Source organism: Stegodyphus dumicola, chromosome 3, assembly GCF_044657685.1.
Source record: "Stegodyphus dumicola isolate Sdum_Otavi_A_Nest chromosome 3, ASM4465768v1".
Taxonomy (NCBI): Eukaryota; Metazoa; Arthropoda; class Arachnida; order Araneae; family Eresidae; genus Stegodyphus; species Stegodyphus dumicola.
In genome coordinates this window covers 91,670,733-91,682,467 of record NC_140770.1, presented here as the reverse complement: position 1 = coordinate 91,682,467, position 11,735 = coordinate 91,670,733, and positions in this window count along the sequence as shown.

Sequence of the window (11,735 nt, the reverse complement as noted above, 5' to 3'; positions counted from 1 at the left end):
TATTTCATTTGAAATGTTTCTATTTCGTTCGTTTTCTTGAAAATCTGATTATTTTTCTTCCTACATTTAACTGTAATTCAACTATGATCCCTCTTATGAAGTATTACCTAAAATTTATGGGCGAGCCATCCTTTTTTGTACTAAACCCTTGTACGTTATTTCAATGGTTAAATACTGATATTCTTGTCTAATTTTGAAGTTTCATTAATAATATAGATGTGAAACCATCCAGCCTTAATTAATATTTTTGGTACTATTCCGTTTTGAGGACCGTAAAAAATCGCCAAACTATCGTTGATGCCAGTGCTGCCAAAAATAATTGCGGCAACCCTAACGCAAGAAAGAAGTATAATAGTAAATAACTATTTAAAGATTATTGTTTTAATTTAGATAAAAGGTTAATTTCATATAATACTTTTTTATTATTATAATTTATATGAAAAAGGCTAAACCTGACTGATGGAAGCATAAGAGTAAATAACTATTTCAAATCATTTTTATAATTTATATAAAAAAACGCTAAACATAACTGAACGGATTCCTGCATCGCTATTTCGCTACCGAGTTATCGCTAAAGCATAATTTCATCTTGTTGGTTGTTCAAACATAATTTTCTATAATGAATGATGCCTTTTCTTTGAAAACATTCTTGGTAAAGTGCAGAATCGCCCACTTATTTGTTTGGCAATTTTTACAAGGTTAAAAACAATTGAATTTTTATCAATTTTCTTTTACTTTTTAAGTGAAAATAGGCCGATGTGTACATAGATAAAGTCAAGGGTTTGCGCAGTGCCATTTTTGTGATTTTTTTTAGAGTGAAAATAGGTCGATGTGTACATGGATTGCAGACTTTTCGTCATGGGCAGTTCCAAAATTGTTAAATCTATAGGATATCAAAAAAGGATTTGAAATCAAAAAGGATTTAAAAATTAAACTAGTGTTTCAATGCCGTCTTAAGAAATATAGAACTATCTAAAATTACGCAATTTGAAATCAGTGCGTACGCTAGATTTGGCGCGCTGTTAAATGGGCGCGTTTGCTAGATTTGGCGCTTTTGCGCATACATTTTCGCTGCAATTTTTTACTGTCCTCAAAATGGAATAGTACCATATTTTTATTCAAGTAGTTATTAGGTTCGAATTCAAATATTGAATCCTCAAGTAATTAAATATCGTAATATGAAATGCTATATCATATAAAAGTTATCAGATTTCTTACCTAAATCAATATCGAGTATACTGCTAGTTACACCAGGATTGAATCCCAGGTAAGCGGACTGGCTGCATGATTGATTTTCGTGGTTTTTTTTATACGTAACGTTTATACCAGCAAATTTCTCTTTAAAAGTTCTTCACGCACTCAGCTCTTCCTAAGCAGCTAGCCCTCGTCAGCTTAACCCTATTCAGGTAACTTAATCTAAAGTAATGTATAGTGAAAAACATTAATAAGTATTGTTGCGTGCGTACGGGTTCGTTTGGAATTGAATGCACAAGTCCGATGAAAAATGAATACGATTTATTATTGTCACAAATAAATAAAACACAATACCTCAATTTTCTCAGATATTCGTGCAATATTACAATATTTCACAGTAGTTATCTTTTAACTACTCAAACGTTCAAGAGAACTTAATTCAAATCAGCTAAAGAAAGCTAATCCGCAAATTCGCTACAATCAACAAGAACAGTTTTCTAAAAAAACTCTTAAAACAAAAATAAGCTAACTAAAATAACTGACTGACTGAATTGAGAGGTTTTCCTCCTTTTTATAAGATTTTAAAATCGCGCGCGAGAATTTTCTAGTACTTTCTCGAAATCAAAAAGAGATATTTATTAAATTTTACATGCACGCGCTCTTGTATTTTCAATTTTCCGGCTTAGCTTTATTTTAATATTCGTCACGCGCCACTGCGCGGGAAATAAAACCATTTAATTTACAATTCAACTAACATAAGCTATTTAAATACCAAATCCGTAACAGTAGGTTTTTAATGTGCACAAGGAAATCGATAAAGCTGTTTGAAACTGGAGATTAAAGGGGTTTCCAACATAATTAGTAATTAGTATTTCCAAATTCACAATGAGAAATATTTATAATAAAGTTTTTAAAGAATTCGATAAATTAATTCATTTTACCATTCAAGTTTCCCTAGCTACTCGAACGTGCAGTCGATCATTCATATGCTAACGATATTAAGAATACAGCTTGGAGCTATCTAATTGTTATCCAGACTAGATGCAAAACTAATTTAATGTAAGTATTGGATGGGAATTAAGTATGAAAAATTAAAGCTTTGAATGTTTGAATGTTGTTACGCCATCCATTGCTCGCCGAAAGAGCGCGCTTCGGATATTCGCATAAAGCTAAAAAATGAATGAAGTTTTGTGTTTCAGAGATGTGGCAACACGCGATTATTGTTATTGTAATTGTGTTCTAAAGATATAAGTGAATTGTGTTTCAAGTTTGTACGTTGAGCAAGAGTAAAATATTTATGATATTTATTGTGTAGAGTTTTGATTTGCAGCCCATTCCACAGAGGTGAAAATAACAAATGTGTTCATAATGTCTTTAATGTAATGTCATAGAACTATAGGATAATACTATCATACTTTAAAAATGTTGTATTTGAAAATCTTACTTTCTTTACGTAACTTTATGTATTAATTATTTTTAAAATGTAAAGAAGAAATTTCAAGCGAATAAAATTAATATATGAAGAAAATCAAATATTCAGTTGTAAGGTATTTCTCCCACCTTCTTGGCGTGCTTTCGTGGTGTAGTGGTTCTGCAAGCTGTGCCACTATTCCAGAGGTCCGTGGTTCGATTCCCGGCGAAGGCGTTGCTAATTTTTCATCTCTTCTGCTTCCAAAAATAACCTAATATCTTTACGGTGGCGCCCGAACTAAAAGGGTTGAGGATGATGACTCTCCACATCCAGGCTTTGGCGTTTGGTTTCCCTAAACACCCCAGTCGCCCTTTAAAAAGGGGAGTATATAAGGTATTTCTCCCACTTTCCTAGCGTGCTTACGTGGTGTAGTGATTCTGCACACTGGGCCGGTATTCTAGAGTTAGGTGGTTCGATTCCCGGCGAAGGCGATTGCTAATTTTTCATCTTGCCTGCTTCCATAAAATTCCTAATGTCTCTACAGTGGCGCCTGAACTAAAAGGGTTGAGGATGATGACTCTCCACATCCAGGCTTTGGCGTTTGGTTTCCCTAAACACCCCACTCGCCCTTTAAAAGGGGGAGTATATAAGGTATTTCGGCTAAATCGCAGAATAGGCTGCATCAGTCGATGCTGTGTTTACTTCTCTTATGCTTGGACACGCCTTTTTATGACGTAATATTGGTTACGCCTCTTCTTAAAAACAAGTTATAAGTATGCTATAGCTTCGTATTTAAAGAAAACTTAAATTATATTTTAACTGAGTTGAAATGGTAGGTTTATAATGTTCTGCGCGAGATTTTTTATATTATAAATCTACTTTTGTGTGTTGTGTGGTAGTGTTAGCATTTAATGCAACGAATTATCTCTCACAAATGTATTATTAAGATACCAAACGATCCTTAGCAAACGATTAAAAATATTGAATGCATGAATTAAAAATTATAACCGTAACTTCTAAAAATACAGAAAAGCATTCTTTTGCTTAAAGAATGTTTTGATTATTAATGAGTGTGTCTAAATCGGTGCTTACTGCAGAATGGACGAGTATCTAAATCTGGATTTTTTTAATCAGTTGGAGCGAAGAGGCAGGAGTGTCTGGAGAAAAGTTTGATTGCAATATCTTATAAGTGCCCAATTTGTGGAACAAATATGAAACTAGTAGAGAGACGGTTTTGAGACGTATAGACGATTTTAAGTGGTGCACAATGCTGAGTTTATGCAATTCTGGGATGTTTTTTAAGTGAAAATAGATCGATGTGCACATGGGCAAAGCCAATGTGGTGCGCGATCCCGAGTTTGTGCAATTCTGGGATGTTTTTTTAAGTGAAAATAGATCGATGTGCACATGGGCAAAGCCAGTGTTGTGCGCAATGCCGAGGTTGTGCAATTCTGGGATGTTTTTTGAAGTGAAAATAGATCGATGTGAACACGGGCAAAGCCAATGTGGTGCGCAATGCCGAGTTTGTGCAATTCTGGGATGTTTTTTGAAGTGAAAATAGATCGATGTGCACATGGGCAAAGCCAATGTGGTGCGCAATGCCGAGGTTGTGCAATTCTGGGATGTTTTTTGAAGTGAAAATAGATCGATGTGCACATGGGCAAAGCCAATGTGTTGCGCAATGCTGAGTTTGAGCAATTCTCTGATTTTTCTTTAAGTGAAAATAGAGGAATGAGCACATGGACACCGAGTTTGTGGAAATCTTTGATGTTTTCGAGCGAATACTGTGTGTGATGCCGAGCAGTAATGTAACTTTATTTATGTGCAATGTTTAACATATCGTTAGTGTATTTTAAATTTGTATTGTTGTTTTGGTACTTTTCCGTTTCGCCGGCGCAAATCTCGCCAAGCAGACTTTATTGGCGACAACATACATTATGCACACAAAAAATATTAAACAAATGTTACTCCTAAGAATTCTTTTTTTGAAGGCATAAACATTTTAATATCGCTTAAAATTTTATAAAAAGCCAATAAATAAAGACAATAAATTTATAAAAAGACATTAATTTAAGAATTCACTATGCTTTCATGGTTCAACATCCTGTTTCGCCGGTTCATATCACGTGAGCCCAAGCGATCTCATCTCACGTATACTACTGCTCTAATATAAAAAAAAATATAATGCTCTCAGTAATTATCTACATTAATTTCAAGTTAAATCTTAATTTGGAACACAAGTTTAAATGCAAAAAATACTTCAATTCGTACGAATAGCTTACTCAGAAATTATGTAAAACTGCAGTGCTTTACTTCGCTATTGCATTCTCATTAGAATTGATGAATTTAACCCTTGACTTTACCTTTTCTATATTTTCGGCTTCGGGTAAGCGCTGTGATTGCATCCTAATTGATTTAATTGCCGAAAATAGCCTTAGACATAAAACTGAACTATCTGAATGAGGCGTAAAAGGTTACCAGCGAGAATATTCCGTTTGGCATCGGTTGTACCATTATTGGCGACTTTATCGCTTGCGCCGGCAAAACGGAAAAGTACCGTTGTTTTAATTGTAAATTATATTTAAGACGTCATTTTTCATTTAAATTGTATTTTTAATTTTTTGGCTTTGACATGTTTATAACGCTTTCCGACTTACGACATATATCGATAGCCCGACGATCTACTCAACAGTAGCAAAATTGTTAACTTTAACTCTTAAAGTAAGGTTTACCTCATATTTTAATACGTAGTGTTTGGTATCGTAATTGCACTTGATAATATGAGTTCATTGATAATATGTGTGTGCGTGCGTATGTGAAGCATTGCTTAGTGTTCCAAGTTTGTAGTATTTATTTTATTATATTATTTTCTTTCATTCTGAGAAATTAGATTTTTTTATTTATTAATGCGTAGAATTCTAGCATGCCTACACAGAATATGGCGTGATTTAGGAATTTTAGAGACTGATATGAAAGCTGTGTAATGATGTTCATATGCAATAAAAAATATTCTTCTTTTTTTATTAATGTAAAGTTTAAAATTTTTAGAAATAATGAAAATTGTCTAATTATTGGTATGTAAGGAATTATGTCGTTACGTAGCAAGAAGGTAATTTGTAAAAATGATAAAATTGAAACGTTCCACAATATAAATTTAAATTTAAAAAAATATTTTATTTGTATAAATAAAAAATAATAAAAATAATAATAATAATTTAATAAAAATCTTTGAAAATAGTGAAGCTCTACAAGTATTAGAGACTGCGACGTTGTTTATCGTTTTAATAATTGGTAGAATTCGCTCACTGTATCATGGTAATTTTAAATATAAACAATTTATTATACTTATTATCAGTAACGCCTAAGGTTAAATGTTATAAATGTAAATTAAAAGTAAAGAATTGATATTAATTTACAATAATAAACAATTTATTATTGTTATTTTTAAGAGAACATAGAAAGTACACGTAGTGTAAATGCGAGACTGCATTGTGACGTCATAAGCTTAGTCCCACCCATTTATGGACGTCACGCAGCTCCTCCTACTGAACTTTGTTGATGCAGCCTATTCTGCGCTTTTATCGGTATTTCTCCCACCTTCTTGGCGTGCATTCGTGGTGTACTGGTTCTGTACGCTGGGCCGGTATTCCAGAGATCCGTGGTTGTCTCGAATGTCTCGAAAACCTATGTCAGGCTGTCTAGAAATGGTGTTGGCCATGAAATTTTGCTAATGAATGACAATGTTGGTCTGCATCTAGCATTTATACTTTTACGGTACTTGGAGACAAGATATCGCTCGAATGGCTTGGCCAGCTTACTCATCAGATTTAATTGATTGAGCATAGGTGAAATGCATTAGGCTGCTGAAATGAAGTGCGCCAAATGCTGTTGTGGAACTTCTAGGATCTGAAAAGTGCACTTTAAGAACAGTGGGTTCAAGAGTTTGGCAAATTCTATGAAATTAAAATGTGAGGTTTGCAATTCTCTCCAGGATGACCATATCCCATATCAGAGCAAAAATTATGTAAAAACAGGGGCAACAGGGGAATAGTTAAGAGTAAGTCTGGATAGTCAGGCGATTTATACAAACTGATAGGGTATTGTCCGGATCCGGCAAACGTTTAGAACAGCACTCCCCGGTGAAACATATTTTGTTACGTAATAAGAGCAGTTCCATTATTTTTAAATTTTTATAACTTTAAATTCAGTGTTTCGAGATTAACGAACTGGCAGATATTGTAATTTATGTTAAATACTACTTTTAGAAAAAATGTATTCAATTATTTTTCAGTAAGCAGCAGTTAAATTTTATTTCTGTCAGTATTCTAATTTTGATGAACAGTGTATGATATGGCATTACCTTTAAGGGCTTTTCTTGGTAGCTCTTAAGGAAATTCTTTATTTGTGTAGTGAGGTAACCTGTTCTCTCCTTATATTTACTGCTAAATTTGAATGGCGATTGTTGTTTCGTATTAAAAAATACTTACAAGAACTTTCACTTTGTGTTTGTGATTTCCTGATGCCCACTGCGGTACGAAATGGTAACTGTATATCTATGCTTTATAGCTAAATTTCTGATTCAATAGTATGTGGTAGCCAGTTTATATTACATGTTTCTGTAATTTATTTAAGCACGCGACTGCCTTTTTTTGTCTTTATTTTCTTACGATATTTTTTACATGTACATTTACTTTTAATTTTCAATTTTCATTTATTCATTTTATTTTCAGTTCTTTTCTTGTTTCTTTAGTTAATTTTCATTATTATTTCACTCCACTTCCTTTTTTTAAGCATGTATACTTTTATTATTCCTTTGCCCTTCAATTGTATGTATTGAAGTCAACCTTAAGTATGCTATGTTGACTTTACTTTAATCGTTCCCAACCAAACACTATCTTTTATTTGCTCTTACTTTTTTCCCATTGCATTTTAAACTATTAAGGTTATTCAAATAAAAAATGTAATTCGTTCCTTCATATCTTCGATTCATTGTGCGTACCGCAATCTTTCCTTATAACAAACAATCCAGTCAGTGTTTAAGTTAGCATAATCATTTAGCTTTACCTCTTATCCGTCTGAGGTTAATTTCCTAAACAGATTTTACTTTGATTTCAATCTGGTTTGCCTCTGAATTCCCTCTGCCCTTCAACGCTGATAACGTCAACTAGCTAAGGCACACTCAGAAACTCAGAAATTTTTAAATGCCATATTTCTGACCAGGTTTTTCTGCAGCTTTGTTTTTCCTGAGAGAAAGAAAAACATGCTAATAACTAGAATAGAAGATCCAAACAGAAAAGAAATTGAAGCGGAAAATTATTAATCTGAATGGACTGTATCTTTCACAAGGTTCAAACAAGGATTTAATTATTTAAAAAAATTTAAACATGTAGTCATTAATTAACTCGATAAACATAATTAATTCTACTACTCCATCCAAGAGCATTCAGGAGACCACGTTACACAGAACCCAACTTCAACCAAAATTAAAAAAGCTTCATGAAAAGTTAAAACCTGGAATGGAATATAATCTCCCCAGAAGAGCGCCAGCATTTACGTTAGCTTGATATTTTGAATACCTCTTTTAAGATGCTATTTATTTATAGCAGCACATTAAAGGACAACATATTCAAGTGCAGTTTATGGCACTTTGTTTATTGCACATTAAGAAATAATAATATATTCCCCTGAAAACTAATGTTTTACGTACTGAAGTCATTTATACAGCCTGCAAGGAACAAAAAAAAAAAAAAAAAAAAAAAAAAAACAAATCGACAGTATCTGGCATATCCACATTCAGTAGCAAATTTTAAATCTCCATAGTGAACTTTGAGCCTTATTTAATAACGGATGGTGTACAGCCCATATGATCCATCCCTTAGGAAAAGGTTAACAATTGGGCTTACATCGCATTTTTCTTTCTTCTATAGGTATCTTTGGCTCGCTTTCTGAATCGTTAAACTCGCTTTTTATCTAGCCTCAAAATTTCTTATCGAATGCTACGAAATTATTTTGACTCTCACACAAAACTCCCGTTTCTTTTTCCCATGGAGGTTAGAGTAGCAGGAGGGAAGGTTTAATTTAACCGATGAATACTCGACGGCCCTATTTCTCCACCCATTGTGACTCGTGCAAGGAAGACTTGACATTGCAACATTTTTTTTTTTTTTTAAATTTTTCAATTATGAGATCTTGTGTTGCATATGGATGTACAAACAGAACTTCTGAAAAGATTCCATTGATTACTTTTCACGCGTAAGTATTAATTTTTTTATGTAACTTGATAAAGATGCTGAAAAATATCAGATTATCGCGTATTTTCTTTCCAGATGTAAGAAAAAGGACTTAATACTAATCATAGTATGTTAAATAAATTTTAATGTTTCTATTTATAACTGGTATCTTTGTTCCTTAAAATGCAGTAATATACGCTAGATTTGAACTATGTAATTTGAACATTTTAAGTAACTCGTTTTATAATTTCTATGAAAAGTAAGAAATCAATTATTACTATTTTTATGAACTGTATAGGTGTAAAATTAACAGTATCGACTTGAACCTACTTCTTCTACTTCTTTCTTTATGTATTAATTATTATTCATTTTAAAGTTCTGTGAACTGTTATGAATATAATTTGTGCATTTGTTCAAGATAAATTGTTCTGTAGTTAAAAATTCTTTGTCTAAACTTACAAATTTCTAGGCAGTATAGCGGTAAAAGTAAGTAAAATATTTACTTGAAAAGATGTATCCAAAAATTTATATACGTATATTTTTGTAACTCAACATAATTCAAGGTAATTTCTTTGAAATTCATGAAACAATATAAACTAAAATAATTAAATTTATATAAATCTCTTTTATTTTATTTTAATATTTATTTTCTTGTTGTTATAAGATTGTTGGTTATGAAAAGGATCTATTTAAAAAAATGCAACCTGTGGCTATTTTTAGATGATTATCTGCTTTTAATTTCAGGTTTTCTAAAAATGCAGAACGGAGCTGTTCGAAGAGCGAACTGGAGGCCTACTAAATGTTTTGATCATTTTTTTATGATCAGATAGACAGAACTTTTTATGCTGTGTAAGGCTGAAAGAAAATGCTGTGCCAAATATCATCAGAGCTTTTCCAGCTCACCTGTATAAGATACATTATTTTATTTTTATACCTAAAATAAGGACTTAAGCCTTTGGGTATATGTTTAGCCTTCTAGTAGTCTTACTTACACATATACACTATTAGTTATACTAATAGTGTATATGTTTAGCCTTCTGTAAGTAAAAACAAGTAAAATAAGATTGGCCTAATGAACCTTAACATGCAATGATGCAACATTTGTGATTATATCATTGTTGCAATAATTTCAAAAATATGTTTCATTCAGTTTTGATGAAAGGGTAATGTTACATTAATTTAAAGGATATGTCATTAAATTAAGAAAACATTATTTTAGTATCAAAATTAATTGGTATAAAATCATTATTTGGAAAATGTAATATCTTATTTTTAGTTAGTGCTGATTTTCATGAAAGTATGAAACATAATGTCAGTTGATTATAGCATGTTGATTATAATATGTAAATATTACCATACTACTAAAACGTTTATTAGAAATAAATCTGCATCAGTCTAATCGGAAAATTGACTTTCCAGGCCTTTTCGTATGGATCGAGAGTTATAAAGCATTAATACAAAAGCTGGTAACTTCAAATCAACCATTGTGGGTATACATACCCTCATATAAATTAAGCTAAAATCATATTGAAATGTTTTCCAAATTATTCGTATTCAAGGAGGATGTAACAATAATCCAACATCATATCAGTTTAAAACTACATATAAAAAAACTGCTTCTGCAAACTCAAGTTAGCGATTTTGCTAATGGCAATTGCATACCACAAGAATGCATAAGAATTCTTTCTGCAATTAGTACATCTGTGTCTAAGAAAGTAATCAATCTGAGAACTGACAGATTAAGGATAACACAACTAATGTGGCTTGGGATGCTGTAAATTTTGACCATGGTTATGTGTTTGATGTAGCAATATTAAATAAGTGCTCGGAGTATATTGTTCATTATATAGCTGGTTTTGTAATTAGGAAAATATCTCTGAAAATTAAATATGAGATATGTTTATGAAAATTAAATATGAGATATGCAAGAATTTCATTTCTAAAGCTTGAAATAAAGTTAATAGCTTAATGAAAGTTTGCTGGAAAAATTGGTCATGACTATTTTAGAGGAGGAAATTTTATTAATAAGGAAATAAAAGAATTAATGCTTTGTGGGAGTTGTCCATTTGTCTGAAAGTTGGATGTCTGAAAACACATGTAACAGACGTCTTCCTGAAACTGTTATATAAATTTCTTTATTATTTTATCAATTTAAACAGTGCCATTCTTCAAATCAAATTTTGACAACAGTCACCAACTGTTAATTCGAAATTCTAAAATGGATGGTCTTCCATAATGGGCGTTATATCGCGCTACTTGACCGGTCGACAGAGAAATATGCAAGTACCGAAAAAGATAATTACTAAGCAGCAACGAATAATAAATGGTAAACAGTCTATTAAAATAAAAGCAGGAGTAGGTTTTCTTATTTTATGTAATTTTTTATTTGCTATATACATGTCATTGATTTGTTTTTTCTTTCGTTTTTTTGCAAGCAGCCTTTATTATGTGAATCGCAAAATGATACAACTCCTGTTGAATACACTCTATGCAAGCAACAGGTGAAAGGAAAGTTGCATAAAGTTGAAGAAATAAATAGTGTCTACAGAAAGAAAATTAAGCTATTGCAACAAACTATATGTAGATAGAAAAGAACTTTCTGCCATCTGAAAACTTTATTAAAAGATTTTAAAAAGACACCATGATAATGAATTATGATTACCTGAACGTTTTGCAGAAATCAGTTCCTGTTAATGAAGAACTTCTTTTTTGGAAATTAGCAAAGCGCGGAAAAAGACGATTACCATGGTATGTTTGCCACATACCAAGACTAGCAAATTGGAGCCAAGCATACCAAGACTATAAATGCAGCACCAAGTTTTATAACTAAAAATTTGAATACGTTAGATAGTAAACTTAAGAGTACTTCATACGAATTGTTTTTTCATTGATCATTGATG